The 25,710-nt window shown below is 43.7% G+C and overlaps 1 protein-coding gene across 1 annotated transcript in view; it reads left to right on the top strand.

Annotated features, from left to right (window-relative positions):
- LOC128640733 (mucolipin-2) overlaps nt 1-25,710 on the top strand; it is a 236,447-nt gene that overhangs the window by 164,774 nt on the left and 45,963 nt on the right. The gene's annotated exons all lie outside the window — the stretch shown is intronic.

The raw sequence follows: 25,710 nt of genomic DNA, 5'->3' as shown, positions 1-25,710 counted from the left end.
CTTCCAAGGAAGTGATAATGCATCCACTGCCTCCGCCTGAGGATCCCGGGATCTGGACAGATACCTGGGAAGTTTCTTGTTTAGATGGGACGCCATCAGATCTATTTCTGGAAGTTCCCACATTTGAACAATCTGAAGAAATACCTCTGGGTGAAGAGACCATTCGCCCGGATGCAACGTTTGGCGACTGAGATAATCCGCTTCCCAATTGTCTACACCTGGGATATGAACCGCAGAGATTAGACAGGAGCTGGATTCCGCCCAAACCAAAATTCGAGATACTTCTTTCATAGCCAGAGGACTGTGAGTCCATGATTGATGTATGCCACAGTTGTGACATTGTCTGTCTGAAAACAAATGAACGATTCTCTCTTCAGAAGAGGCCAAAACTGAAGAGCTCTGAAAATTGCACGGAGTTCCAAAATATTGATCGGTAATCTCACCTCCTGAGATTCCCAAACTCCTTGTGCCGTCAGAGATCCCCACACAGCTCCCCAACCTGTGAGACTTGCATCTGTTGAAATTACAGTCCAGGTCGGAAGCACAAAAGAAGCCCCCTGAATTAAACGATGGTGATCTGTCCACCATGTTAGAGAGTGTCGAACAATCGGTTTTAAAGATATTAATTGAGATATCTTCGTGTAATCCTTGCACCATTGCTTCAGCATACAGAGCTGAAGAGGTCGCATGTGAAAACGAGCAAAGGGGATCGCGTCCGATGCAGCAGTCATAAGACCTAGAATTTCCATGCATAAGGCTACCGAAGGGAATGATTGTGACTGAAGGTTTCGACAAGCTGTAATCAACTTTAGACGTCTCTTGTCTGTTAAAGACAGAGTCATGGACACTGAATCCATCTGGAAACCCAGAAAGGTTACCCTTGTCTGAGGAATCAAAGAACTTTTTGGTAAATTGATCCTCCAAACCATGATCTTGAAGAAACAACACAAGTCGATTCGTATGAGATTCTGCTAAATGTAAAGACTGAGCAAGTACCAAGATATCGTCCAAATAAGGAAATACCACAATACCCTGTTCTCTGATTACAGACAGCAGGGCACCGAGAACCTTTGTAAAAATTCTTGGAGCTGTAGCTAGGCCAAACGGCAGAGCCACAAACTGGTAATGCTTGTCCAGAAACGAGAATCTCAGAAACTGATAATGATCTGGATGAATCGGAATATGCAGATATGCATCCTGTAAATCTATTGTGGACATATAATTCCGTTGCTGAACAAAAGGTAAGATAGTCCTTACAGTTACCATCTTGAACGTTGGTATCCTTACATAACGATTCAATATTTTTAGATCCAGAACTGGTCTGAAAGAATTCTCCTTCTTTGGTACAATGAAGAGATTTGAATAAAACCCCATCCCCTGTTCCGGAACTGGAACTGGCATAATTACTCCAGTCAACTCTAGATCTGAAACACATTTCAGAAATGCTTGAGCTTTTACTGGATTTACTGGGACACGGTAAAGAAAAAATCTCTTTGCAGGAGGTCTCAACTTGAAACCAATTCTGTACCCTTCTGAAACAATGCTCTGAATCCAAAGATTGTGAACAGAATTGATCCAAATTTCCTTGAAAAAACGTAACCTGCCCCCTACCAGATGAGCTGGAATGAGGGCCACACCTTCATGTGGACTTAGAAGCAGGCTTTGCCTTTCTAGCTGGCTTGGATTTATTCCAAACTGGAGATGGTCTCCAAACTGAAACTGCTCCTGAGGATGAAGGATCAGGCTTTTGTTCTTTGTTGAAACGAAAGGAACGAAAACGATTATTAGCCCTGTTTTTACCTTTAGATTTTTTATCCTTTGGTAAAAAAGTTCCTTTCCCACCAGTAACAGTTGAAATAATGGAATCCAACTGAGAACCAAATAATTTGTTACCCTGGAAAGAAATGGAAAGTAAAGTTGATTTAGAAGCCATATCAGCATTCCAAGTTTTAAGCCATAAAGCTCTTCTAGCTAAAATAGCTAGAGACATAAACCTGACATCAACTCTGATAATATCAAAAATGGCATCACAGATAAAATTATTAGCATGTTGAAGAAGAATAATAATATCATGAGAATCACGATGTGTTACTTGTTGCGCTAAAGTTTCCAACCAAAAAGTTGAAGCTGCAGCAACATCAGCCAAAGATATAGCAGGTCTAAGAAGATTACCTGAACACAGATAAGCTTTTCTTAGAAAGGACTCAATTTTCCTATCTAGAGGATCCTTAAACGAAGTACCATCTGACGTAGGAATAGTAGTACGTTTAGCAAGGGTAGAAATAGCCCCATCAACTTTAGGGATCTTGTCCCAAAATTCTAGTCTGTCAGACGGCACAGGATATAATTGCTTAAAACGTTTAGAAGGAGTAAATGAATTATCCAAATTATCCCATTCTTTGGAAATTACTGCAGAAATAGCATCAGGGACAGGAAAAACTTCTGGAATAACTACAGGAGATTTAAAAACCTTATTTAAACGTTTAGATTTAGTATCAAGAGGACCAGAATCCTCTATTTCTAAAGCAATTAGGTCTTCTTTAAGTAAAGAACAAATAAATTCCATTTTAAATAAATATGAAGATTTATCAGCATCAACCTCTGAGACAGAATCCTCTGAACCAGAGGAATCATCAGAATCAGAATGATGATGTTCAGTTAAAAATTCATCTGTAGAGAGAGAAGTTTTAAAAGATTTTTTACGTTTACTAGAAGGAGAAATAACAGACATAGCCTTCTTTATGGATTCAGAAACAAAATCTCTTATATTATCAGGAACATTCTGCACCTTAGATGTTGAAGGAACTGCAACAGGCAATGGTACTTTACTAAAGGAAATATTATCTGCTTTAACAAGTTTGTCATGACAATCAATACAAACAACAGCTGGAGAAATAGCTACCAAAAGTTTACAGCAGATACACTTAGCTTTGGTAGATTCAGCACTTGACGGCGATTTTCCTGTAGTATCTTCTGACTCAGATGCAACGTGAGACATCTTGCAATATGTAAGAGAAAAAACAACATATATATAAAGCAAAATTGATCAAATTCCTTAAATGACAGTTTCAGGAATGGGAAAAAATGCCAAAGAACAAGCTTCTAGCAACCAGAATCAATAAAAAATGAGACTTAAATAATGTGGAGACAAAAGTGACGCCCATATTTTTTCGCGCCAAATAAGACGCCCACATTATTTGGCGCCTAAATGCTTTTTGGCGCCAAAAATGACGCCACATCCGGAACGCCGACATTTTTGGCGCAAAATAACGTCAAAAAATGACGCAACTTCCGGCGACACGTATGACGCCGGAAACGGAAATAGAATTTTTGCGCCAAAAAAGTCCGCGCCAAGAATGACGCAATAAAATGAAGCATTTTCAGCCCCCGCGAGCCTAACAGCCCACAGGGAAAAAGTCAAATTTTAAGGTAAGAAAAATGTTAAAATGCATTATCCCAAATATGAAACTGACTGTCTGAAAATAAGGAAAGTTGAACATTCTGAGTCAAGGCAAATAAATGTTTGAATACATATATTTAGAACTTTATAAACAAAGTGCCCAACCATAGCTAGGAGTGTCACAGAAAATAAGACTTACTTACCCCAGGACACTCATCTACATATAGTAGATAGCCAAACCAGTACTGAAACGAGAATCAGCAGAGGTAATGGTATATATAAGAGTATATCGTCGATCTGAAAAGGGAGGTAAGAGATGAATCTCTACGACCGATAACAGAGAACCTATGAAATAGACCCCTTAGAAGGAGATCACTGCATTCAAATAGGCAATACTCTCCTCACATCCCTCTGACATTCACTGCACGCTGAGAGGAAAACCGGGCTCCAACTTGCTGCGGAGCGCATATCAACGTAGAATCTAGCACAAACTTACTTCACCACCTCCATCGGAGGCAAAGTTTGTAAAACTGAATTGTGGGTGTGGTGAGGGGTGTATTTATAGGCATTTTGAGGTTTGGGAAACTTTGCCCCTCCTGGTAGGAATGTATATCCCATACGTCACTAGCTCATGGACTCTTGCTAATTACATGAAAGAAAACAACTTTATGGGCTATATAAATAGATCATCTACAAAACATTTATGCAAAGAAAAAATGAGTGTATAATGTCCCTTTAAGCGTACAACTATACCTATTGAAGACAGTTGTGCTTTCATTGATCCTATGGATAAAAAATTAGAGGGTCTCCTAAAGAAATGTTTTGTTCATCAAGGTTTTCTTCTTCAACCTATAGCATGCATTGTTCCTGTAACCACTGCAGCTGCCTTTTGGTTTGAGGCTCTAGAAGAGGCTCTTCAGATGGAGACCCCACTAGATGATATTTAATTAAAAATTAGCGGCTAAGAATTCAGGTTTTGCCATTTTAGCGCGTAGAGCGTTATGGCTTAAGTCCTGGTCAGCTGATGTGTCATCTAAATCTAAGCTTTTGTCCATCCCTTTCAAAGGTAAGACCCTATTTGGGCTTGCATTGAAAGAGATCATTTAAGACATTACTGGAGGGAAGGGTCATACCCTCCCTCAGGATAAGTCAAATAAGGCAAGGACCAAACAAAATAATTTTCGTTCCTTTCGAAACTTCGAGTGGTCCCTCTACCTCTTCCCCTGCTGCAAAGCAAGAGGGGAACTTTGCTCAATCCAAGCCAACCTGGAGACCTAATCAGGCTTGGAACAAGGGTAAATGGGCCAAAAAGCCTGCTGCTGCCACTAAGTCAGCATGAAGGGGTAGCCCCCGATCCGAGACCGCTGTGTAGAAGACCTTTTTACCATGGGAGTGATCTGCCCAGTTCCAAAAGCAGAACAGGGGCAGGGGTTCTACTCCAATCTGTTTATAGTTCCCAAAAAGGAGGGAACCTTCAGACCAATTCTGGATCTCAAGATCCTAAACCAATTCCTAAGAGTTCCATCTTTCAAGATGGAGACCATTCGGACTATCTTACCATTGATCCAGGAGGGTCAATATATGACCTTCGTGGACTTAAAGGATGCGTATCTGCACATTCCTATCCACAAAGATCATCACCAGTTCCTCAGGTTCGCCTTTCTGGACAAGCATTATCCGTTTGTGGCTCTTCCTTTCGGGTTGGCCACGGCGCCGCAAATCTTCACGAAGGTGCTAGGGTCCCTTCTGGCGGTTCTAAGGCCACGGGTCATAGCAGTGGCGCCTTATCTAGACGACATTCTAATTCAAGCGTCGTCCTTCAAACTAGCCAAGTCTCACATGGACTTAGTGTTGGCCTTACTAAGGTCTCACGGGTGGAAAGTGAACGTAAAAAAGACTTCTCTTTCCCCCCTCACAAGAGTTTTATTTCTAGGAACTCTGATAGACTCGGTGGACATGAAAATATTTCTGACGGACGTCAGGAAATCAAAGATTTTGTCCACCTGCCAAGCTCTTCATTCCATTCCTCGGCAGTCAGTGGCTCAGTGTATGGAGGTAATCGGACTAATGGTAGCGGCAATGGACTTAGTTCCGTTTGCTCGCTTGCATCTCAGACCACTGCAACTATGCATGCTCAATCAGTGGAATGGGGATTATGTGGATTTATCTCCTCCGATAAATCTGGATCAAGAGACCAGAGACTCTCTTCTTTGTCACAGGATCATCTGTCCCAGGGAATGTGTTTCCGAAGGCCACAATGGGTTATAGTGACGACAGATGCCAGTCTTCTGGGCTGGGGTGCAGTCTGGAATTCCCTGAAAGCTCAGGGTTTCTGGACTCGGGAGGAGGCTCTCCTACTGATAAATATTCTGAAATTAAGAGCGATATTCAATGCTCTCCAGGCATGGCCTCAGCTGGCTTCGGCCAGATTAATCAGGTTTCAGTCGGACAACATCACGACTGTGACTTATATCAATCATCAGGGTGCGGAACAAAGAGTTCCTTAGCGATGATAGAGGTCTCAAGGATAATCCAATGGGCAGAGGCTCACTCTTGCCATCTGTCAGCGATCTATATCCCAGGTGTAGAGAACTGGGAGGCAGATTTTCTAAGTCGTCAGACTTTTCATCCGGGGGAGTGGGAACTCCATTCGGAGGTGTTTGCTCAGCTGGTTCGGCTATGGGGCACACCAGAGTTGGATCTGATGGCGTCTCGTCAGAACGCCAAACTTCCTCGTTACGGCTCCAGGTCAAGGGATCCTCAGGCTGTACTGATAGATGCTCTAGCAGTACCCTGGTCATTCAACCTGGCTTATGTGTTTCCACCTTTCCCTCTCCTTCCACGTCTGATTGCCAGAATCGAACAGGAGAGAGCATCTGTGATTTTGATGGCGCCTGCTTTTATTACGCAGGACTTGGTATGCAGACCTGGTGTCATCCCTTCCACCATGGTCTCTGCCATCGTGACAGGACCTTCTGATTCAAGGGCCATTCAAGCATCCAAATCTAATTTCTCTGCAACTGACTGCTTGGAGATTGAAAGCTTGATTCTATCAAAGCGGGGTTTCTCTGAGTCAGTCATAAATACCTTGATTCAGACTCGAAAGCCTGTTACCAGGAAAATTTATCATAAGATATGGCGTAAATATCTTTTTTGGTGCGAATCCAAAGGCTTCTCCTGGAGTAAAATCAGGATTCCTAGGATTTTGTCTTTTCTTCAAGAGGGATTGGAGAAAGGATTATCAGCTAGCTCCCTAAAGGGACAGATATCTGCTCTGTCTATTTTGTTGCACAAGTGTCTGGCAGATGTTCCAGACGTTCGGGCTTTTTGTCAGGCTTTAGTTAGAATTAAGCCTGTGTTTAAACCTATTGCTCTGCCATGGAGTCTAAATTGAGTTCTGTTACAAACTGCTGTTTGTAACTGGCCCTTTAAATGAAAAATTGCCCTGCTTCCCTGGATTTTGGAGAAGCCTATTTGCCAGCCTCCTTCCACATGACTATGGCCCCTGGAAGATTGTGCCCCTGAGGACATATTGACTTTTGTTGGGTGTGTGTGGCCCTTTAAGAACCATCTGGGGACATATTGTGACTTTGATGAACAATGCCCCTTTAAGACTATGTCCCCAGACCTGTGAAATGACTTGTCCCTGGCTTTCTCCCACTTGGTTCAGTTTCATTGTGTGCCATTAAGAGTTAAATTTTGTTCAGCTTCAAGAAACCTATTCTAAATACAAGTCTGCTGGGATTAGCTCTAATTAGGTTTAGTGATCAACTTTCCCATTGTCTAATCAGACTAGTATTGATAAGGTGGACTGCATTGTTTTATTGTGTGTAAAATGTTATCTGCTGAAGTAATGTTGTGGCCTGTCAAAGGGAGTGTCTCTATCTAATATCAAATGTGTGATGGGGGATTTTATGCCTCCCCCTGAGAGTGTCCTGTTTGCATGTAACCTCAATAAAAAGGAGGCTGTGTGCTCCAGCACATCAGAACTATTTTTGACCCTCTAACTTGCAGCTTTGACTCATGTTTGTAGGGGACAGCTTATAATCACTACAGGGATTGCTATGCTCTTCATACTCCCTTAGCTACAGGGATTGCTACATAAGGAAGAGGTTCACCTACTGGAGCCTAGTCGTTGGTCCAGGGCGCAGAGCAGACGGCGAGATACCAGCCCAGCAGCGGTGGTTCATATAGTCTGCATTACTGATGGTGGCTACGCAGCAGTTATAGTGTCCACGGTGCTGCTGCTCCTTTGGTGAGCACTAGGAGCATCCTTTTCTACGGTCCAACTTCCAGCCAGCCTGGAGGCAACCGTAACATTTGGCGGCAGCGGTGGGATTGGCGTCCTAGCGCAAGGAGCAGCACCACAACAGCACTGGTATCGTAGGAGAGTGATTGAGGGCAACGCTAGCCACTGCGCAGTGTCCCTACCTACAGCAGCATGGAGCTGACAAGATACTGGTCAGAACCATGTGAAGAGCACCTCAACCTGATCCGTCGCTATGAGGGCGCGGATTTCGTTCCAGAGGTAAAGAGGCGGCTAGTCCGATATGGTCCAGACCCTGCGCAGGAGGTAGTCAGTCGCATCATCCGGGAATTGGATACGGAGAACAAAGCGGCACGAGCCTTTGAGCGCCAACTGTGGAGTTTGAGGGTATGGACACCTGGTCTCTCTCCCCAGCCGCAGCATGTTCCACAGGGAGAGGAGAGCAGCGACCTCCCTCCCCAGCGGCAGTATACTGTGCAGAGGGAAGAGACAACCGGTCTCCTTCCCCAACCCCAACCAGAGATACCAGAGGCAGCAGGCCTCATAGACTGGTCCTGGGAGGACCCCCAGCAGGCAGGTGGAGATGGGACCGCAGTCTCTCTACCGGCCCTACAGGGATGCTGGGCAGGCGGCCCAGATCCCCAGCGACAGACCCAGCTACAGGGAGGGGAGAGCATCGACCTCCCTCCCCAGCCGGAGTGTGCCTTCCAGGGAGAGGAGACAACCGGTCTCTCTCCCCAGCCGCAGCATGTTCCACAGGAAGCGGAGAGCATCGACCTCCCTTCCCAACGGCCGCCGGAGTATCAGGAGGAGGAGGTAAGCCAATCTCCCCCTCCCCAGCTAACTCCTAACTTGGGCCCAGGGTTAACAGTGGAGATGTTGGCCCCCACTGACCCCCACGTTCCCTTTGCCACCGGGCAGGACTATGCCCCAATTCCCCCAGCAGAAGAGCTGGCATCAGGACAGAGCGCTGCTGGCCTCTGCCCTACAGACCTTGTCCTTGTTACAGAACTGGCCTGCAAACCCCTCACCCCAGCAGAAGCGCTGGCACCAGGGCAGAGTGCCGCTGGCCTCTGCCCCCCAAGTACCATCAGCTATTTGCCCAGCTGCGCCAGGAAGGCCGAGGATGCTACACTTTCATCCTACAACCTGGAACTTACAGGCCAGTACTACGTATTGTGGGGGGGCTACTTTGCTGCTAGCGATTATTTGTGGGTGGGTTGCGAGACTAACTTGGGCACTGACCGGCAGAAGGTCAGGTGCCTGGTTAGTCTCCCTCCAAAAGGGGAGATATGTTACAAACTGCTGTTTGTAACTGGCCCTTTAAATGAAAAATTGCCCTGCTTCCCTGGATTTTGGAGAAGCCTATTTGCCAGCCTCCTTCCACATGACTATGGCCCCTGGAAGATTGTGCCCCTGAGGACATATTGACTTTTGTTGGGTGTGTGTGGCCCTTTAAGAACCATCTGGGGACATATTGTGACTTTGATGAACAATGCCCCTTTAAGACTATGTCCCCAGACCTGTGAAATGACTTGTCCCTGGCTTTCTCCCACTTGGTTCAGTTTCATTGTGTGCCATTAAGAGTTAAATTTTGTTCAGCTTCAAGAAACCTATTCTAAATACAAGTCTGCTGGGATTAGCTCTAATTAGGTTTAGTGATCAACTTTCCCATTGTCTAATCAGACTAGTATTGATAAGGTGGACTGCATTGTTTTATTGTGTGTAAAATGTTATCTGCTGAAGTAATGTTGTGGCCTGTCAAAGGGAGTGTCTCTATCTAATATCAAATGTGTGATGGGGGATTTTATGCCTCCCCCTGAGAGTGTCCTGTTTGCATGTAACCTCAATAAAAAGGAGGCTGTGTGCTCCAGCACATCAGAACTATTTTTGACCCTCTAACTTGCAGCTTTGACTCATGTTTGTAGGGGACAGCTTATAATCACTACAGGGATTGCTATGCTCTTCATACTCCCTTAGCTACAGGGATTGCTACATAAGGAAGAGGTTCACCTACTGGAGCCTAGTCGTTGGTCCAGGGCGCAGAGCAGACGGCGAGATACCAGCCCAGCAGCGGTGGTTCATATAGTCTGCATTACTGATGGTGGCTACGCAGCAGTTATAGTGTCCACGGTGCTGCTGCTCCTTTGGTGAGCGCTAGGAGCATCCTTTTCTACGGTCCAACTTCCAGCCAGCCTGGAGGCAACCGTAACAAGTTCTTCAGGGGGTTCCGTTTGAACCCATGCATTCCATAGATATTAAGCTTTTATCTTGGAAAGTTTTGTTCCTAGTTGCTATCTCTTCAGCTCGAAGAGTTTCTGAACTATCTGCATTACAATGTGAATCTCCTTATCTTGTGTTCCATGCTGATAAGGTGGTTTTGCGTACCAAGCCTGGGTTCCTAACTAAGGTTGTTACTAACAGGAATATCAATCAAGAAATTGTTGTTTCTTCTCTGTGTCCTAATCCTTCTTGTAAGAAGGAACGTCTGTTGCACAACTTTGACGTGGTTCGTGCTTTGAAATTTTATTTGCAGGCAACCAAAGATTTTCGTCAAACATCTTTGTTTGTTGTCTATTCTGGAAAGTGTAGGGGTCAAAAGGCTACGGTGACTTCGCTTTCCTTTTGGCTGAAAAGCATCATCCGTTTGGCTTATGAGACTGCTGGACAGCAGCCTCCTGAAAGGATTACAACTCATTCTACTAGAGCGGTAGCTTCCACATGGGCTTTTAAAAATGATGCTTTTGTTGAACAGATTTGTAAGGCTGCGACTTGGTCGTCGCTTCATACCTTTTCAAAATTTTATAAATTTGATACTTTTGCTTCTTCGGAGGCTATTTTTGGGAGAAAGGTTTTGCAAGCAGTGGTGCCTTCCGTTTATGTTCCTGTCTTGTCCCTCCCTTCATCCGTGTCCTAAAGCTTTGGTATTGGTATCCCACAAGTTAGGATGAATCCGTGGACTTGGTACATCATGCAAAAGAAAACAAAATTTATGCTTACCTGATAAATTTCTTTCTTTTGCGATGTACCGAGTCCACGGCCCGCCCTGTGTATTCAAGACAGACAGTATTTTTTTTTATGTAAACTTCAGTCACCTCTGCACCTTATAGTTTCTCCTTTTCTTCCTTGGCCTTCGGTCGAATGACTGGGGGGTGGAGTTAATGGGGGAGCTATATAGACAGCTCTGCTGTGGTGCTCTCTTTGCTACTTCCTGTCAGGAAGGACAATATCCCACAAGTTATGATGAATCCGTGGACTCGGTACATCGCAAAAGAAAGAAATTTATCAGGTAAGCATAAATTTTGTTTTTCTTTCTCACACAAACACTGGCCTTTTGCTATTTGGATCATCACCCTTGGTGATCCAAATAGCAATAGTAGTATGGCTGCCCAGGGATGAAAATTACCCCCTAATGACATAACATTTGTAAAAGTGAATAACTCTGGATATTCTAAAATGAGTATTTTAGTTGTTTTGTTTAACTTATCGTGGCCTTAGAGTGGATGGGCTTAACGTATAAAGGGGCAGGACAAGGTCAGGGAATCCATGAAGTTAGGAATACAGAATAATAAAATTAGGAACACATACAGATTGCTTTCAATTAAGTTTCACTCTGTGTTATATATTCTAAAGCAATACCATTGCCCTGACTGCTTCTCTGTACCTGGCCTCTAACTAGAATCCTTTCTCACTCCTTTTGTATAGCAGACTCTGCATTTTTTTCTGGGGTGAATTTTTGCAGGCTGTGGGGGGGGGGGGGGTTCCTAGAGGGAAAACGCCTGCCGCAGAGTCGCTGTGGGATGATTAAGGGTCCGATTTAAACAAAATATCAGATGTTACATTTAGCAAAAATTCCAAAAAAGTATAAGGTTTCCCTGTGCCTGCTTTTCTTCTACAAGATACGAGTCCACGGATTCATCCTTACTTGTGGGATATTATCCTCCTGCTAACAGGAAGTGGCAAAGAGCACCACAGCAGAGCTGTATATATAGCTCCTCCCTTCTCTCCACCCCCTGTCATTCTCTTTGCCTATACTAGTAATAGGAAGAGGTAAAGTGAAAGAGGTGTTAAAATGATAGTTTTTAGTTTTCTTCAATCAAGAATTTTTTATTTTAAATGGCACTGGTGAGTACTATTTTTCCTCAGGCAGCATATAAAAGAAGATTTCTGCCTGGAGGTTGATGATCTTAGCAGATGTCACTAAGATCCATATGGGTTCCCACAGAACGGCTGAGGAGTACTAGAGAAGCTTCAGTGTGGGGAACGTTTCATGCTACAAGCATTGAGGTATGTTCAGTCATTTTACTTCTGAAGAGACTGTGATATTTCAGAACCGGCTGACATAGTTCCCAAGAGGTAAGGGGTAAGCAGTAAACCTATAGACATAAGAAGGGGTATTACTGAAAACCTGTGTATTTAATTTTATCTGGGCTAAATGCAGCAAGCAAATATTATGGCAGCATGGTTTAGACACTGGGGCAGCATAACGGTTTTTATTGCAAAACGGTTCAGTATCACTGGTGTTTGTGCATTGTGCTGGGGGTTCACATGGCTATAATCATACAATTTAGGATGCTTACCCACATGGCTAGTTCTGTACCGCTTACTTGCGGTTGTTTAGGCTGTGAGTGCATCGCATATGATGGACGGGGCCTAATTTTCGCGCCTCAGATGCGCAGTTGATTTTGTCAAGAAGGCAGCAAACTTCATCTTCGGTTGTGCCCAAACTGAGAGATTGTCTACCGGAGTCATAGTGAGACGTTTGTCAGATCCCTGAGGGCAGATAGGTGCCACAGCAGAGCTGTGGCGAGGTGCAGGGGGTTATCTACGTTTTTTTCATAACGTTTTTGTGTTACATACTCATTTAGAGGGTTAATTTGCCCCTTACTTGTGGTGCAATATCAGACTGCAATATAGGAAAGGTATACGTTAAAATTGAACGTTTAGTAACGTTTTTAAGCAGATTTGGAAAAATTGTGCGCTTTTTTATTTTTTAAAGGCACAGTACTTGTTTTTTTTTAAAAAAAAATTCTTTAATAAATAGTGTTTTCATGACTTTTGTGGTTATTACTAGCCTGTTCAACATGTCTGACATTGAGGAAAGTCAATGCTCTATGTGTTTAGAAGCCATTGTGGAACCCCCACTTACATTGTGTCCTCCTTGTACTGAAAGGGCCTTACACTGCAAAGAACATATTTTAGGTGATAAAAGTATGTCTAAGGATGATTCTCAGTCTGAAGAGAATTGGGTTATGCCATCCAATTCTCCCCAAGTGTCACAACCTCAAGCGACGCCAAGTACTTCTAGTGCGTCTAATTCTTTTACTCTGCAAGATATGGCTGCAGTTATGTCTACTAACTTAACAGAGGTATTCTCTAAACTGCCTGTTTTACAGGGTAAACACAGTAGGTCAGGTATTAAGGTAAATACTGAACCCTCTGATGCTTTATTGGCCATTTCCGATGTACCCTCACAGTGCTCTGATTTGGGGGTCGGGGAATTGCTGTCTGAGGGAGAACTTTCAGACTCAGGAAATGTGTTGCCTCAGACAGATTCGGACATGATGTCCTTTAAATTTAGGCTTGAACACCTCCGTCTGTTACTCCGGGAGGTTTTAGCGACTCTGGATGACTGTGACCCTATCATGATACCACCAGAGAAATTGTGTAAGATGGTCAAATATCTAGAGGTGCCTACTTACACTGATGTTTTTCCAGTCCCTAAAAGAATTTCGGACATTGTTACAAAGGAATGGGATAGACCAGGTATTCCGTTCTCTCCCCCTCCTAATTTTAAGAAAATGTTTCCCATATCTGACACCATTTGGGATTCTTTGCAAACGGTCCCTAAGGTGGAGGGAGCTATTTCTACCCTGACTTAGCGTACAACTATACCTATTGAGGACAGTTTTGCTTTCAAAGATCCTATGGATAAAAAATTAGAGGGGCTTCTAAAGAAATTGTTTATTCATCGTTTTCTTTTACAACCTATAGCTTGCATTGTTCCAGTTACTACTGCAGCAGCTTTTTGGTTTGATGCTCTAGGAGAGTCTCTTAAGGTTGAGACCCCATTAGATGACATTTTGGATAGAATTAAGGCTCTCAAGCTCGCTAATTCTTTTATTACCGATGCCGCCTTTCAAATGGCTAAATTGGCGGCGAAAAATGCAGGTTTTGCCATTTTAGCGCGTAGAGCATTATGGCTCAAATCTTGGTCTGCTGATGTGTCATCAAAATCTAAGCTTTCTCTTGTTAAGTGTATCCAGTCCACGGATCATCCATTACTTGTGGGATATTCTCCTTCCCAACAGGAAGTTGCAAGAGGATCACCCACAGCAGAGCTGCTATATAGCTCCTCCCCTCACTGTCATATCCAGTCATTCTCTTGCAACTCTCAACTAAGATGGAGGTCGTAAGAAGACTGTGGTGTTTTATACTTAGTTTATTTCTTCAATCAAAAGTTTGTTATTTTTAAATGGTACCGGAGTGTACTGTTTATCTCAGGCAGTATTTAGAAGAAGAATCTGCCTGCGTTTTCTATGATCTTAGCAGAAGTAACTAAGATCCTTTGCTGTTCTCACATATTCTGAGGAGTGAGGTAACTTCAGAGGGGGAAGAGCGTGCAGGTTTTCCTGTAATAAGGTATGTGCAGTTAAAATATTTTTCTAGGGATGGAATTTGCTAGAAAATGCTGCTGATACCGAAGTAATGTAAGTAAAGCCTTAAATGCAGTGATAGCGACTGGTATCAGGCTTATTAATAGAGATACATACTCTTATAAAAGTGTATTTTAAAACGTTTGCTGGCATGTTTAATCGTTTTTTACATATGTTTGGTGATAAAACTTATTGGGGCCTAGTTTTTTTCCACATGGCTGGCTTGAATTTGGCCTAGAAACAGTTCCCTGATGCTTCCCACTGTTGTAATATGAGTGGGAGGGGCCTATTTTGGCGTTTTTTTTGCACAGCAAAAATTAGACACAGACATCCAGCTTCTTCCTGCATGATCCAGGACTTCTCTGAAGGGCTCAAAAGGCTTCAAAAGTCGTATTGAGGGAGGTAGAAAGCCACAGTATAGCTGTGGCAGTTGTGACTGTTTAAAAAACGTTTTTGTCATTTGTTATTCTGTTTTTGGTATTAAGGGGTTAATCATCCATTTGCAAGTGGGTGCAATGCTCTGCTAACTTATTACATACACTGTAAAAATGTTGTTAGTGTAACTGCATTTTTTCACTGTTATTTCAAAATTTGGGAAAATTTGTGTTTCTTAAAGGCGCAGTAACTTTTTTTATATTGCTTGTAAACTTGTTTTAAAGTGTTTTCCAAGCTTGCTAGTCTCATTGCTAGTCTGTTTAAACATGTCTGACACAGAGGAACCTACTTGTTCATTATGTTTGAAAGCCATGTTGGAGCCCCATAGGAGAATGTGTACTAAATGTATTGATTTCACCTTAAACAGTAAAGATCAGTCTTTATCTATAAAAGAATTATCACCAGAGGGTTCTGTCGAGGGGGAAGTTATGCCGATTAACTCTCCCCACGTGTCAGACCCTTCGCCTCCCGCTCAGGGGACGCACGCTAATATGGCGCCAATTACATCAGGGACGCCCATAGCGATTACCTTGCAGGACATGGCTGCAATCATGAATAATACCCTGTCAGAGGTATTATCTAGATTGCCTGCATTAAGAGACAAGCGCGATAGCTCTGGGGTTAGGAGAGATACAGAGCGCGCAAATGCTGTTAGAGCCATGTCTGATACTGCGTCACAATATGCAGAACATGAGGACGGAGAGCTTCAGTCTGTGGGTGACATCTCTGACTCGGGGAAACCTGATTCAGAGATTTCTAATTTAAATTTAAGCTTGAGAACCTCCGTGTATTGCTTGGGGAGGTATTAGCTTCTCTGAATGACTGTAACACAGTTGCCATTCCAGAGAAATTGTGTAGGCTGGATAGATACTATGCGATGCCGGTGTGTACTGACGTTTTTCCTATACCTAAAAGACTTACAGAAATTATTAGCAAGGAGTGGGATAGACCTGGTGTGCCTTTTTTCCCCACCTCCTATATTTAGAAAAATGTTTCCAATAGACGCCACTACACGGGACTTATGGCAGACGGTCCCTAAGGTGGAGGGAGCAGTTTCTACTTTAGCAAAGCGTACCACTATCCCGGTTGAGGACAGTTGTGCTTTTTCAGATCCAATGGATAAAAAATTGGAGGGTTACCTTAAGAAAATGTTTATTCAACAAGGTTTTATTTTGCAGCCCCTTGCATGCATTGCGCCTGTCACGGCTGCGGCGGCATTCTGGTTTGAGGCCATCCAGACAGCTCCATTGAATGAAATTATTGACAAGCTTAGAACGCTTAAGCTAGCTAACTCATTTGTTTCTGATGCCATTGTTCATTTGACTAAACTAACGGCTAAGAATTCTGGATTCGCCATCCAGGCGCGTAGGGCGCTATGGCTTAAATCCTGGTCAGCTGACGTGACTTCAAAGTCTAAATTACTCAACATTCCTTTCAAGGGGCAGACCCTATTCGGGCCTGGCTTGAAGGAAATTATTGCTGACATTACTGGAGGCAAGGGTCATACCCTTCCTCAGGACAGGGCCAAATCAAAGGCCAAACAGTCTAATTTTTGTGCCTTTCGAAATTTCAAGGCAGGAGCAGCATCAACTTCCTCCGCTTCAAAACAAGAGGGAACTGTTGCTCATTCCAGACAGGCCTGGAAACCTAACCAGTCCTGGAACAAGGGCAAGCAGGCCAGAAAGCCTGCTGCTGCCCCCAAGACAGCATGAAGTAACGGCCCCCTATCCGGAAACGGATGTAGTGGGGGGCAGACTTTCTCTCTTCGCCCAGGCGTGGGCAAGAGATATTCAGGATCCCTGGGCGTTGGAGATCATATCTCAGGGATATCTTCTGGACTTCAAAGCTTCTCCTCCACAAGGGAGATTTCATCTTTCAAGGTTATCAGCAAACCAGATAAAGAAAGAGGCATTCCTAAGCTGTGTGCAAGACCTCCTAGTAATGGGAGTGATCCATCCAGTTCCGCGGACGGAACAAGGACAGGGATTTTATTCAAATCTGTTTGTGGTTCCCAAGAAAGAGGGAACCTTCAGACCAATCTTGGATCTAAAGATCTTAAACATATTCCTCAGAGTTCCATCATTCAAAATGGAAACTATTCGGACCATCCTACCCATGATCCAAGAGGGTCAGTACATGACCACAGTGGACTTAAAGGATGCCTACCTTCACATACCGATTCACAAAGATCATCATCGGTTCCTAAGGTTTGCCTTTCTAGACAGGCATTACCAATTTGTAGCTCTTCCCTTCGGGTTAACTACTGCCCCGAGAATTTTTACAAAGGTTCTGGGCTCACTTCTGGCGGTTCTAAGACCGCGAGGCATAGCGGTGGCTCCGTATCTAGACGACATCCTGATACAGGCGTCAAGCTTTCAAATTGCCAAGTCTCATACAGAGATAGTTCTGGCATTTCTGAGGTCGCATGGGTGGAAAGTGAACGTGGAAAAGAGTTCTCTATCACCACTCACAAGAGTCTCCTTCCTAGGGACTCTTATAGATTCTGTAGAGATGAAAATTTACCTGACGGAGTCCAGGTTATCAAAACTTCTAAATGCTTGCCGTGTCCTTCATTTCATTCCACGCCCGTCAGTGGCTCAGTGCATGGAAGTAATCGGCTTAATGGTAGCGGCAATGGACATAGTGCCATTTGCGCGCCTGCATCTCAGACCGCTGCAATTATGCATGCTAAGTCAGTGGAATGGGGATTACTCAGATTTGTCCCCTCTACTAAATCTGGATCAAGAGACCAGAGATTCTCTTCTCTGGTGGCTAACAGATGCCAGCCTTCTAGGTTGGGGCGCAGTCTGGAACTCCCTGAAGGCCCAGGGATCGTGGACTCAGGAGGAGAAACTCCTCCCAATAAATATTTTGGAGTTAAGAGCAATATTCAATGCTCTTCTAGCTTGGCCTCAGTTAGCAACACTGAGGTTCATCAGATTTCAGTCTGACAACATCACGACTGTTGCTTACATCAACCATCAAGGGGGAACCAGGATTTCCCTAGCGATGTTAGAAGTCTCAAAGATAATTCGCTGGGCAGAGTCTCACTCTTGCCACCTGTCAGCGACCCACATCCCAGGGGTAGAGAACTGGGAGGCGGATTTTCTAAGTCGTCAGACTTTTCATCCGGGGCAGTGGGAACTCCATCCGGAGCTGTTTGCTCAACTGGTCCATCGTTGGGGCAAACCAGAACTGGATCTCATGGCGTCTCGCCAGAACGCCAAGCTTCCTTGTTACGGATCCAGGTCCAGGGACCCGGGAGCAACGCTGATAGATGCTCTAGCAGCTCCTTGGTTCTTCAACCTGGCCTATGTGTTTCCACCGTTTCCTCTGCTCCCTCGACTGATTGCCAAAATCAAACAGGAGAGAGCATCGGTGATTCTGATAGCGCCTGCGTGGCCACGCAGGACCTGGTATGCAGACCTAGTGGACATGTCATCTCTTCCACCATGGACTCTGCCTCTGAGGCAGGACCTTCTAATACAAGGTCCTTTCAATCATCCAAATCTAATTTCTCTGAGACTGACTGCATGGAGATTGAACGCTTGATTCTATCAAGGCGTGGCTTCTCCGAGTCAGTCATTGATACCTTAATACAGGCTCGGAAGCCTGTCGCCAGGAAAATCTACCATAAGATATGGCGTAAATACCTTTATTGGTGTGAATCCAAGAGTTACTCATGGAGTAAGGTTAGGATTCCTAGGATATTGTCCTTTCTCCAAGAGGGTTTGGACAAAGGCTTATCAGCTAGTTCTTTAAATGGACAGATCTCTGCTCTGTCTATTCTTTTGCACAAGCGTCTGGCAGAAGTTCCAGACGTCCAGGCATTTTGTCAGGCTTTGGTTAGGATTAAGCCTGTGTTTAAAACTGTTGCTCCTCTGTGGAGCTTAAACTTGGTTCTTTAAATTCTGTTTTTGATGGCTATTTCCTCGGCTCGAAGAGTCTCTGAGTTATCTGCCTTACATTGTGATTCTCCTTATCTGATTTTTCATTCAGACAAGGTAGTTCTGCTTACCAAACCTGGGTTTTTACCTAAGGTGGTTTCTAACAGGAATATCAATCAAGAGATTGTTGTTCCATCATTGTGTCCTAATCCTTCTTCAAAGAAGGAACGTCTTTTACATAATCTGGACGTAGTCCGTGCCTTGAAGTTCTACTTACAGGCTACTAAAGATTTTCGTCAAACATCTGCCCTGTTTGTCGTTTACTCTGGACAGAGGAGAGGTCAAAAAGCTTCGGCAACCTCTCTCTTTTTGGCTTCGGAGCATAATACGCTTGGCCTATGAGACTGCTGGACAGCAGCCCCCTGAAAGGATTACAGCTCATTCTACTAGAGCTGTGGCTTCCACCTGGGCCTTTAAGAATGAGGCCTCTGTTGAACAGATTTGCAAGGCTGCGACTTGGTCTTCGCTTCACACCTTTTCAAAATTTTACAAATTTGACACTTTTGCTTCTTCGGAGGCTGTTTTTGGGAGAAAGGTTTTACAGGCAGTGGTTCCTTCCGTTTAAGTTCCTGCCTTGTCCCTCCCATCATCCGTGTACTTTAGCTTTGGTATTGGTATCCCACAAGTAATGGATGATCCGTGGACTGGATACACTTAACAAGAGAAAACATAATTTATGCTTACCTGATAAATTTATTTCTCTTGTAGTGTATCCAGTCCACGGCCCGCCCTGTCCTTTTAAGGCAGGTCTAAATTTTAATTAAACTACAGTCACCACTGCACCCTATGGTTTCTCCTTTCTCGTCTTGTTTCGGTCGAATGACTGGATATGACAGTGAGGGGAGGAGCTATATAGCAGCTCTGCTGTGGGTGATCCTCTTGCAACTTCCTGTTGGGAAGGAGAATATCCCACAAGTAATGGATGATCCGTGGACTGGATACACTACAAGAGAAATAAATTTATCAGGTAAGCATAAATTATGTTTTTAGCTATTCCTTTTCAAGGTAAGACCCTATTCGGACCTGAATTGAAGGAAATCATTTCTGACATTACTGGAGGTAAAGGCAATGCCCTACCTCAGGATAAGTCTGTTAAGATCAGGGGTAAACAAAATAATTCTCGTTCTTTTCAAAACTTTAAAGGAGGACCCTCTGCTTCCTCTTCCTCCACAAAGCAGGAAGGGAATTTTGCTCATTCCAAGTCAGTCTGGAGACCCAACCAGGCTTGGAATAAAGGTAAACAATTCAAGAAGCCCGCTGCTGCTACAAAGACAGCATGAAGGGGTGACCCCCGATCCGGGACCGGCTCTAGTAGGGGGCAGGCTTTCTTTCTTTGCTCAGGCTTGGGCAAGGGACATTCAGGACCCTTGGGCACTGGAAATTTTGACCCACGGGTATCAACTGGAATTCAAGGATTTTCTCCCAAGAGGGAGATTTCATCTTTCATGATTATTTGTAGACCAGATAAAGAGAGGCGTTCTTCCAATGTGTAAAAGACCTCTCTACCATGGGAGTAATTTGTCCTGTTCTAAAACTGGAACGATTTTGCCAATGATCCAGGAGGGTCAATATATGACCACAGTGGACCTAAAGGATGCGTATCTTCACATTCATATCCACAAGGATCATCATCAGTTTCTAAGGTTTGCCTTTCTGGACAAACACTATCAGTTTGTGGCCCTTCCTTTCGGGTTGGCACAGCCCCCAGAGTATTCACAAAGGTGCTAGGGTCCCTTCTGGCGGTTCTCAGGCCGCGGGGCATAGCAGTGGCGCCCTATCTGGACGATATTTTGATCCAGGCTTCAACTTATCTGACCAAATCTCACACGGACATCGTGTTGGCATTTCTAAGAACTCCATTCTTGAGAACTCTGATAGACTCGGTAGACATGAAAATATTTCTGACGGAGGTCAGAAAGTCAAAGATTCTAAATACTTGCTGAGCACTTCAGTCCATTCCTCGGCCATCAGTGGCTCAGTGTATGGAGGTCATTGGATTAATGGTAGCAGCAATGGACATCGTTCCGTTTGCTCGCTTTCATCTCAGACCACTGCAGCTGTGCATGCTCTGATAGTGGAATGGGGATTATGCGAATTTATCTCCTCAGATAAATCTGGATCAAGACACCAGAGACTCTCTTCTTTGGTGGTTGTCACATGATCATCTGTCCCAGGGAATGTGCTTCCGCAGGCCAGCATGGGTAATAGTGATGACGGACGCCAGCCTCTTGGGCTGGGGTGCAGCCTGGAATTCCCTGAAAGCTCAGGGTGTTTGGACTCAGGAGGAGTCTCTACTACAAATCAATATTCTGGAACTGAGAGCAATATTCAACGCGCTTCAGGCGTGGCCTCAGTTGGCTTTGGCCAAATTCATAAGATTCCAGTCGGACAATATCACGACTGTAGCATATGTCAATCATTAAGGGGGAACAAGGAGTTCTCTAGCGATGATAGAGGTTTCAAAGATAATCCGATGGGTGGAGGCTCACTCTTGCGATCTATCAGCAATCTATATCCCAGGAGTAGAGAACTGGGAAGCGGATTTTCTAAGTCGTCAGACTTTTCATCCGGGGGAGTGGGAACTTCATCCGGAGGTGTTCGCATCATTGATCCGTCAATGTGGCACTCTGGAATTGGATCTGATGGCATCTCGTCAAAATGCCAAACTTCCTTGTTACGGGTCCAGGTCAAGGGATCCCCAAGCTGTACTGATAGATGCTCTAGCAGTACCTTGGTTGTTCAGCCTGGCTTATGTGTTTCCACCATTTCCTCTCCTACCCAGTCTGATTGCAAGAATCAAACAGGAGAGAGCTTCAGTAATCTTGATAGCGCCTGCGTGGCCACGCAGGACTTGGTATGCAGATCTAGTGGACATGTCCTCTCTGCCACTGTGGAAACTGCCATTGAGGCGGGACCTTCTCATTCAAGGTCCATTCCAACATCCAAACTTAAATTCTCTGCAGCTGACTGCTTGGATATTGAACGCTTAGTTTTATTTAAGCGGGGATTCTCTGAATCGGTCATTGATACTTTGATTCAGGCTCGCAAGCCTGTCACGAGAAAGATTTACAATAAGATATGGCGTAAATATCTTTGTTGGTGCGAATCCAAGGGCTACGTACGGAGCTTGAAGGGCCGTGTTATTGGCGAGTCTTTAGACTCACCAGAAACACAACTTATAAAGCAGCGGTCTAAAGACCGCTGCTCCATAACCCTGTCCTCCTGCGCTGAGCAGGCGGACAGGAATTGCTGGAAATCAACCCGATCGAGTACGATCGGGTTGATTGACACCTCCCTGCTGGCGGCCGCGTGTCTGCAGGGGGCGGCGTTGCACCAGCAGCTCTTGTGAGCTGCTGGTGCAATGTTAAATGTGGAGAGCGTATTGCTCTCCGCATTTAGCAAGGTCTTGCGGACCTGATCCGCAGTGTCGGATCAGGTCCGCAAGCCCTTTGATAAATTGGGGCCATGGAGTAGGGTTAAGATTCCTAGGATTTTGTCCTTTCTCCAATAAGGATTGGAGAAGGGATTATCAGCTAGTTCCTTAAAGGGACAAATTTCCGCTTTGTCAATTTTACTACACAAGCGTCTGGCGAATGTCCCAGACGTTCAGTCTTTTTGTCAGGCTTTAATCAGAATCAAGCCTGTGTTTAAACCTATAGCTCCGCCATGGAGTTCGATTTTAGTTCTCAATGTTCTTCAAGGGGTTCCATTTGAACCCTTGTATTCCATAGATATTAAACTCTTATCTTGGAAAGTTTTGTTTTTAGTTGCTATCTCTTTGGCTCGAAGAGTTTCTGAGCTTTCTGCGTTGCAATGTGATGTGCCTTATCTTATATTCCTTTCTGATAAGGTGGTTTTGCGTACTAAACCTGGATTTCTTCCTAAGGTTGTTTCTAATAAGAATATTAATCAGGAAATTGTGGTTCCTTCCTTGTGTCCTAATCCTTCTTCTAAGAAGGGCGTGGTTCGGACTTTGAAGTTCTACTTACAACCGACCAAGAATTTCCGTCAAACATCTTCTCTATTGTTGTTTATTCTGGAAGACGTAGGGGTCAAAAAGCTACGGCTACCTCTCTTTCTTTTTGGCTGAAAAGCATCATCCGCCTGACATACAAGACTGCGGGACAGCAGCCCCCTGAAAGGGTTACGGCTCATTCTACTAGAGCTGTCGCTTCCACATGGGCTTTTAAAAACGATGCTTCTGTTGAACAGATTTGTAAGTTAACTCCTCCTGGTTAACAGTGGATGGGGTTATACTCCGCAATTCCACATGATTTGGGAGTTGAAGCTGTCAATTTATTCTTACCCAAATATAGCAATTACCACCCTGACCTTAGAAGTTATATATGCAAGGTACTTGAATTTTTACTCAAACACAATTTTTTTCAGTTTGACAGTTATTTCTTCCTCCAGAGGCGTGGGACCGCTATGGGTGCCAAATTTGCACCAGCCTATGCCAACATCTATATGAGAGTTTGGGAGCGCTCCCACGTCTTTGGAGAGAGGAATCCTTGCAAACAATACATACAGGTTTACAAGCGTTACGTAGATGACCTCCTCCTCATTTGGACTGGCACCGAGGAGGAGGCCATCCTCTTTGTTGATTCTTTGAACAATAATGAATTTGGTTTACAATTTACTTACCAATTTCATAAAACTGAAATATCCTATTTGGATGTCCTTTTGTCAGGTAGCGCTGACTCTTCCAAAATTACCTGCTCACTCTACAGAAAGCCCATTTCCGCTAATACAACATTACATGCGAACAGCTGCCACCCCAGGCATACTGGCTTTGGGGTGGCTAAAGGGCATTTCATTCGCATTAAACGCAATTGTTCAGAGGAAGTGGACTTTATTTCTGAAAGTGAAAAAATTAAATCGGCACTGATACAGATGGGGTATAGGTCTAAAACTATTGATAGGGCATTGCTAGAAGTTTCTAGACTCAATAGGGCAGACCTTCTGGCTGAACGTAATACCCATATCAAAACAGGTTTTGATAAATCAAGACCTCTTTTCTCAACCACTTATAGTCCTCAATTTAACGAGATATGTGGAATCATTTCCAAACATCTGCGTATTGTTACGGCAGAGGACTCCCTTAAAGGGCCACTGTAAGTAAATATTTTCTATGCCTGTTACTAACTACCCCAAATACGCTTTTTATCAATAGCATTTCATTAACATATCTCTACCGTATATCAGAAATCTTGTCTGCAAATTTAATTGTTTTCCAAACCCACTCCGTGGGTATCCTTTGCTCTGTACCAATCCGTTTACAATACCTAGGTTTCAAAATGGCGCTTTAAACACAAAGTTATTGGTTTAAGTATTTTGAACATGCAGTGCTGAAAATAGTGGGCAGGATAACGTGACATCATCAGCGAATAAAAGATACAACTTTTAGAACGTTATGAAACTTCGTTTTGGAGAAAATATAGGTCAGTAGGTTTTAATTAATGCTTATTAACTTTAATATGTTAGTTGTTTGGCTTAAAAATTATAACCGAAAGTAATCCTTTAAGGATTATGTGAGCAAAGGGTTTAACTTTGTCTCCAGGAGAGGCTGTACAATTGGCAATATGGTCTCTCCCAGTGCTGTTCTGCTTTGAATGACTCGCTGGTATACTAGTTTCGGATCTGCGACTTGGTCCTCCCTTCATACTTTTTCCAAATTTTCCAAATTTGATACTTTTGCTTCTACTGGGGCTATTTTTGGGAAAAAAGTTCTTCAAGCAGTGGTGCCTTCTGTTTAGGTATCTGTCTTGTCCCTCCCGTTCATCCGTGTCCTGTTGCTTTGGTATTGTATCCCACAAGTAAAGATGAATCCGTGGACTCGTCGTATCTTGTAGAAGAAAAGGAAATTTGTGCTTACCTGATAAATTGTTTTCTTCTACGATACGACGAGTCCACGGTCCTCCCTGTCATTTTAAGACAGATTATATATTTTTTCAAAACTTCAGTCACTTCTGCACCTTTTAGCTTTTCTTTTCTCTTCCTATACCTTCGGTCGAATGACTGGGGGTGGAGAGAAGGGAGGAGCTATATATACAGCTCTGCTGTGGTGCTCTTTGCCACTTCCTGTTAGCAGGAGGATAATATCCCACAAGTAAGGATGGATCCGTGGACTCGTCGTATCGTAGAAGAAATCAATTTATCAGGTAAGCATAAATTTCCTTTTTTTTTTTTGTATAGCACATACGCATTATACACTGCGGTCTGCATAATGTTAAAGGCTACTTTTTTGTACTAGGTTCTTGTCTCTTTTTAATTAAATTTGACTGCAGGCACTGGTCAGCTAAATCTACCCCCCCTATGTTTTTGTTGTACTCCACAATGCACTTTGGAGATATATGGAGATATATATGCACTTTGAAGATATATGGAGATATATATATATATAATTTCTCAAGCGCACACACACACGCTGATCTGCCTTCCTCTATCTCTCAGATTGCAGTGAGGGAACCGAGGAAGCGGATACACTTGTAACAGCCAGTGATCCCACGAAAGCCCTGTTTCTTATTTTTTTTTTAACTATATTAAATATAGGGTTGCCAACTTTTTTTTTGCTGAAAATAAGGGAGACTAAAGAATCAATAAATTTCATGTAGGAAATCGACAAATTTATACAGTAGTTACTGGGTCGAGGGGATTATACAGTTTGGTACAACAAAATTCTTACAAATCCTCTTTATTCACACAGTCTAACTTAACAAATTCAACAACTTTCTGCAAATCTGTTAATTTCTCATTTATGGCACAATGGTAGTAAAGACATTAACAGTCAGAGCAAAAATACCAAAATGGCTTCTGTTAAAGGGACACTCAAGTCAAAATAATCTTTTAGGATTCAAATAGAGCAGCAGTTTTTAGACACGTTCCAATGTACTTTATCAGATTTTGTCTTTTTTATGTTCACACTTTCTGGGGAACAAGATCCTACTGAGCATGTGCACAAGCTCACAGGGTATACATATACTAGTCTGTGATTGGCTGATGCAT

Source organism: Bombina bombina, chromosome 10 (assembly GCF_027579735.1).
Source record: "Bombina bombina isolate aBomBom1 chromosome 10, aBomBom1.pri, whole genome shotgun sequence".
NCBI classification, from domain to species: domain Eukaryota; kingdom Metazoa; phylum Chordata; class Amphibia; order Anura; family Bombinatoridae; genus Bombina; species Bombina bombina.
The sequence above is the reverse complement of the archived record's forward strand: the minus strand, read 5'-3'. Positions and strand labels throughout refer to the sequence as shown.